Consider the following 6,668-nt stretch of genomic DNA (forward strand, 5'->3'; position numbering starts at 1 on the left):
AGAGAAGGAAAGGCAAGACATTCAGGGTTTATTGGGTCTTCTAGGGGGGAGCAGGCTCTAACAGACCTCTAGTAGGAAGGCATGGAGGGGTATAAAGGCAAGTCAGCTGATTTACTTGCTCTCGGGCAGTCCACCTGTCCTCCAACCCCTTCAAGCAGCCGCCCTGGCCACAGTCCCAGCTGCAGGTTCCTCCTGCACTAGCCGCGGGCAAGGGGCCCAGACCAGCGTAGCTCCCCCTCTCTCGGTGAGCCCTGCCCACTCGCCGCCACGCACAGGAAAGCCATCCCACTCTGCCCCTGCATGCAAATGCCGTCCCACTCACCACCGTGCACCCACACTGCTCCACTTGCGTCCGCACAGGGCACCAACACTGTCCCACTTACCCCTACTTGCTCCAACACTGTCGCGAATGCCATCCCACTGGCCGCCAACCACCACCCCTTGCCCAGCCCCAAGCCAGTGGGTCAACACAGCCATCCACCCATGCAAGCTGGGAAATACCATCCCACTTCCAGCTGCCCCCCATCTCCATGAACGGACCCAAGCCAGAAGACCGCATGGCTCTACCCACATCTCCAGGCAGGGGATCACCATCCCACTTGCTACCAACCCCCACCCCTATGCACAGACACAGGCAGGCCACTGTCGCCCACCCATGCCACCAGGCTCAGAAGGTCATCCCACTCGCCATTGCTCCCAGCCCCTTGCAAGCCAGATTAGCTCCACTCATACATACAGGTTTGGTAGCACCCCCCTACTGGCTATTGCCCCCACCCCCATACATGGACCCAGCAGGCCAGTGCAGCACCTCCTGCACCTCCGTGTTCCAGAACGCTGTCCCTGTCACCGCTGCCCCCCGCCCTGTGCACAGGCCCAGGCAGACCAAAGTAGCTGCACAAGCACCCCTGCTCCAGATGCAGTCCAACTTGCCACCGCCTCCCATCCCCTCATGGACCTAGGCAGGCCAGATTAGGTCTACCCATGCCTCCAGGCTCAGGAATGCCATCCACTGGCCACCACCTACCCCCTATGCCCATGTCCACTTCAGATCACTTGAACACACACTCCCATACCCCAAATGAGGAAACAACAAGCCTCTACATCAGGTCCTTGGGGCCCCACCAAAGCCTCACAGGTTCCTCCCCTGCCTCCCCCATGCAGCAGACTAATTGCCACCTTAAGCCTAGTGGAAGCAAACAAAAAAGGGAGTAACTACTGAACATACTTCAAGAGTAGACTATAGCTTCCTCCTAAATTAAATAAGGCTTGTACACTGTGATAGGCAGACCACAGTGCAAAAGGAATAACATGAAAAATCAAATGTAACTAAACCCAACAAGATCACCCAGTCCCACAATGGATGTCTCTAATCAAAATATAGAAGAGACAGGATCAGAACCACAAAATGAAGATAGAAGCTATGCAACCCTGACCAATCAAATAGCAGAACTTGCAGAAAGGCAACAAGGGCCAATAATCATATGAATGCTGTCCTTGCTAGACTAATCCTAATAGGTAAGAACCTGGAAGAGTTCCAAAGACACTTAAATGATCTGAAGGACAGCAAAAAAAAAAAAAAAAAAAAAAAAAAAGAACCTCGATTATCACCTGGCTAAGCTCAGTGAAGGGATAAAGAAATGCAAGTATGAATTCAAAGAAGCATCAAGAAAATCAAAAAATTACTTGAAAAGTGAACTTGACATACTGATGGAAACTATACATAAAAAAGTAGTAGAAAATGCAAACCAAATTGAACAAGCCCAAAACTCTACCAAAGCTCCCAAGAAGAGAGTCAGCCATGTAGAAGATAGAAACTCAGAACTGGAAGACAAAACAGAAGAAATAGTTCATGAGTCCAAACGTGTCAGTAAGTTCAATATTTTTTGTCAACAGAAAATGAGGGAACTGTGGGATACCCTTAAATATCCCAACATTTGGGTCATGAGAATATCAGAAAGGGAAGAAATTCTGACCAAAGTCATGGGGAACTTATTCAACAAAATAATTGAAGAAAACTTTTCCACTCTCTCAAAAGAAAGGCCCATCAAATTACAAGAAGCTATAGAACTCCAAACAGACTAGACCAAAGAGGAAATTCTCCAAGACATATTGTCATTAAGACTTTAAACATTGATAACAAAGAGAAAGTCTTAAAAGCAGCTAGGGAAAAACAACACATTGCATTTAAAGGTAACACCATCAGAATTACCTCAGACTTCTCAATGGAAATCCTGAAAGCCAGAAGGGCCTGGAATGGAACACTGCAAAGTCTAAGAACCTATGACTTCCAACCCAAACTACTCTACCTGTCAAAAGTATACCTCATAATAGATGGTGAAAGAAACACTTTCCAAGATAAAACTCAGCTTTACAACTATACGAACACAAAGTCAAACCTGCAGAGAATACTTCCGGAAATTCTCCACACAGAAGAATCAAATAATCAACCTCAAGTGCCTACAAGAAGCAGATCACAATAACCAAACTCAGAGAAGGCACAAAAAACTACATCGTCCAAGAAAACACAAAACCACCATGATATGGTAGGGATCAAATCAAACCTCACAGCCATTACCTTAAATATTAATGGCCTTAATTCACCCATCAAGAGACATAAGCTAACACAGTTGATCAGAAAATTAGGCCCTCAATCTGTTGTCTTCAAGAAACCTACACTAAAGGCAAACACCTCCTCACAGGGAAAGGGTAGAAAATGATATTCCAAGCAAATGGGAATAAGAAACAAGCAGGCATAGCTATGCTAATATTGTATAAAATAGACTTCAAACCAAAAGTAATCAAAATAGACAAAGAAGGCCACTTCTTACTTATCAAGGGAACAATCCAACAAGAGGATATCACAATCATAATTCTTTATGCACAAAACACAGAGGCACCACACTTCATAAAACAAAACCTATTTGACAACAACCCACCACCAGTATCATCATAGTTGGGGACTTCACTACTCCACTATCAGCAATAGACAGATCATCCAAATAGAAAATCAACAAGGAAGTGAGAGAGCTCAACAAAACCATAGAAGAATTATACCTAACAGACATCTATAGAGCATTTTACCCTAAATCCATAGACTACACATTCTTCTCAACAGCCCATCGAACTTTCTCTAAAATAGATCATATACTGGGTCATAAAGGCTGCCTCCACAATTTAGGAAGATTGACATAATTTCCTGCATTATATCAGATCACAATGCTGTATTACTAGAAATTGACAACAAAATATGCACCAGGAATCCCATTTACACTTAGAAAATGAACAACAGAGTTTCAAACAATAAATGGGTAGTGGATGAAATAAAAAATGAAACTGAAATTTCTAGAAATGAATGGCAATGAGGACACATCATACCAAACTTATAGGATGTGATGAAGGCCGTCATTAGAGGAAAATTCATACCAATAAAATTCTTTGTAACAAAGACAGAGAGATCCCAAATCAATAACTTAACCATCCACCCAAAGGCTCTGGAAAAGCAAGAAGAATATGATGTAAAAAGCTCCAGATGGAAAGGAATAATTAAGATCAGAAAAGAAAGTAATGAATTGGAAACTAAGAAAGCTATTACAAAATTGATGAAACAAAGGGCTGGTTCTTTTAAAAAATAAGCAAGATAGATGAACCCTGGCCAATTTAATCAAACAAAAAAAGAAAAAAAAAGAAAAAAGAAAAGAGACACTTCAAACGAACAAAATTAGAAATTAGGTGCAAAGATCCTGAACAAAATACTTGCAAACCAAATCCAACAACACATCAAAAACATTATCCACCTTTATCAAGTAGACTTCATCCCAGGAACACAGGGTTGTTCAACATACAGAAGCCTGTCAATGTAGTACACCACATAAATAAGCTTAAACACAAAAAAACACATGATCATTTTGATAGATGCAGAAAAGGCCTTTGATAATATACAACATCAATTCATGATCAAAAATTGGAGATAATTGGCAAGAATGGTTTATAAGTGGACATAATAAAGGCTATATATAAAGCTCCTATAGCCCAAATAATATTTATTTTTATTTTTTTTATTTTTAAAACTTACTTTTTATTGAAAAGTCATCTTGCACTCATGCTAGCTGTTTTCTGTTTTGCCACACATTAATGTTGAAGATTAAATTACTGTTTACATGCAAGTAGTGTGTTTTCCCCATGTGGGAACACTGATTATAAAAAGGATGACATACCACATGAATTAAGTGTTTTTTTTTTTTTTTTTTTTTTTAATTGAAACCTAACAAATTGTCTAGTTACATTTCCCACAAAACCACGCACTGGGTAATAACTTAATCTCTAGGCAACATATTCAAAGCTGCGATTAAAAATTTTAAAAACTCCACCCCCCAAAAAATAATAAGGAAAGAATAACCAAACCCCAGTCCTCAGGTTCAATGAAGAGAACCCAGCTACACACAAGCTAATCAAGAGCAGTGTTCTGCTTGGCTCAGGAGACTGGAGGCATCCTAACAACTCCAGACAGAACATTAACTTCAAGTTGCCTACTTCTAGTTTCCAAGTCTTGAATAAAGATCCCAGTTTTTCTATTATAAAACCCCTCTCATAAGTTGTTTTATTTACAATGGCAACTCTGAAAAGTTCACTGAAGTTAACTGGACAATAAAACAGGCAGAAATTGCTTTACAGAAGACAGAAAAAGCCCAAGATGTCACTCCTTCCAGAGAACCCATAGCTCAGTTTTATTGAGAGTAAAGGAAGACAACATTCACTCATACTTGAAGGAATTCTCCTTTAACTTGGAATCTGTACTACACACGCAAGGAGGACACTATTATGCTAACACAATTGATTTGCTGCTGCATTTCCCTACTGTTTGTCTAATATTAACATTATAAACAGAGCAGTGCAACTAGTATTTGGAACGATCCTTATAGTGTTACAGTGTCAGGCACAACCTTTTATTTCTCTTCACACCACTGGTTCTCTTTGCACACCTGGACTTCTCCCTCTTCGGTAAAGTCATTTTTGATATTGAAGGTTTTGTGGATCTCCTCAGGAATCTTCCCCTTAATCATATTGGCAATAGTCTTGCATGTAACGTCCAGCAAACCTTTGATGTCTAAGTAGTTTGTAGCCAGAATAAGTTCAAAAACTGTTCCTTGGTGAACTTTCAGGAATTCTTGGCCCCACACAGGGATATCATCTGTCCACTTCTTTCAGGAGGAGGAGGGTCGTCCTTATGGTGGGTGCACCACTGAATGACCTTTTTTAGTATTGCTGCATTAACATTTGGTAGGGGAACTGGGTCATCATCGCCATCATCAATTCCCAAATCTTCCAACTTGGTTTTGATGGTCACAGACTGCTTGGCAATTTCTCCATCAACTTCAAATATCTCTCCATCAGAACTTTGCAACTTAATTGAAAGCATGGTGTTGGGGGTCAGCACCATGGGCTGGAGGCTGACAGGAATGGCGAGGCATCAGCGCACAGGAGGAAAAGACGGACAACAAAGCCCCCAAATAATATTTAATGGAGAGAGGCTAACGGAATTTCATTGAAATCAGGAACAAGACAGGGATATCCAATCTCCCCTCTGCTTTTCAATATAGTACTGAAAGTCCTAGCTCAAGCAATCAGACAGGATAAATAAATAAAAGGGATACAAATTGGATAGGAATAAGTTAAATTAGCTCTATTTACAGATGACATAATTCTATACATAAGAGACCCAAGAGCATCCATCTCAAAACTCTTACAGATAATTAACTCCTTCAGCAAAGTAGCAGGACACAAAATCAATGCACAAAAACCACTAGCCTTTTTAAATGCAAAAGACAATGATACAAAGAAAGAAATGAATGACATTGTCCCATTTTCAATAACAGTAACAAAAAAAAATTGGAATAATATTATGCAAGCATGTGAAGCACATATACAATGAAAACTTATAAACATTCAAAAAAGAAATTGAGGAGGACTTGAGAAAATGGAAAGATCTCCCACCTCATTCTCCTCAATAGGCAGAATTAACATTGTGAAAATGGGAACTACCAAAGGCAATACACAGACTTAATGCAATACCAATCAAAACCACAACATTGTTCTTCACAGAGATACAAAAAATAATCTGAAAAATCATATGGAAAAGCATAAGGCCACAGATATCCACTCATATCCTCTGCAAAAGAAACACCTTTTAGGCCTCACCATACCTGATCTAAAGCTATATTACAAAGGCATAGTAATAAAAACAGTATAGTATTGACATTAAAACAGGAGTACAGACCAATGGAACAGAATGGAAGGCCTGGCTTTGGGTCAAGTAACTATAGCTATTTGACATGTGACAAAGGCCCTAACAATATAGGCTAGAAAAAAGACAGCATCTTCAAGAAATGGTACTGGACAAACTGGATAACCATATGCAGGAAATTGAAACTTGATCCATATATCTCACCATGTACAAAAATCAAGTCTAATTGGATCAAAGATCTCAATTTAATACTAGAAATCTGGCTACTACTGGAAGAAAAATAGGAAAAATTTTCAATGACATAGGAATGGGAAAAGCCTTCCTGAACAAAACCCAGTAGTTCAGGATCTTAAAAAATCACTTAACCATTGGGATCTCATGAAGCTGTAAAGTTTATTCACAGACAATCATACAATAAGCAGAGCCA

The 6,668-nt window shown here is 40.3% G+C and overlaps 1 pseudogene; it reads right to left on the minus strand.

Moving 5' to 3' along the window:
* Positions 1–4,832: 4,832 nt before the first annotated feature.
* LOC101616342 lies at positions 4,833–5,416 on the minus strand (annotated as a pseudogene).
* Between the last annotated feature and the right edge of the window lie 1,252 nt (positions 5,417–6,668).

The sequence above is a fragment of the Jaculus jaculus genome, chromosome 17 (genome assembly GCF_020740685.1).
Source record: "Jaculus jaculus isolate mJacJac1 chromosome 17, mJacJac1.mat.Y.cur, whole genome shotgun sequence".
Lineage (NCBI taxonomy): Eukaryota > Metazoa > Chordata > Mammalia > Rodentia > Dipodidae > Jaculus > Jaculus jaculus.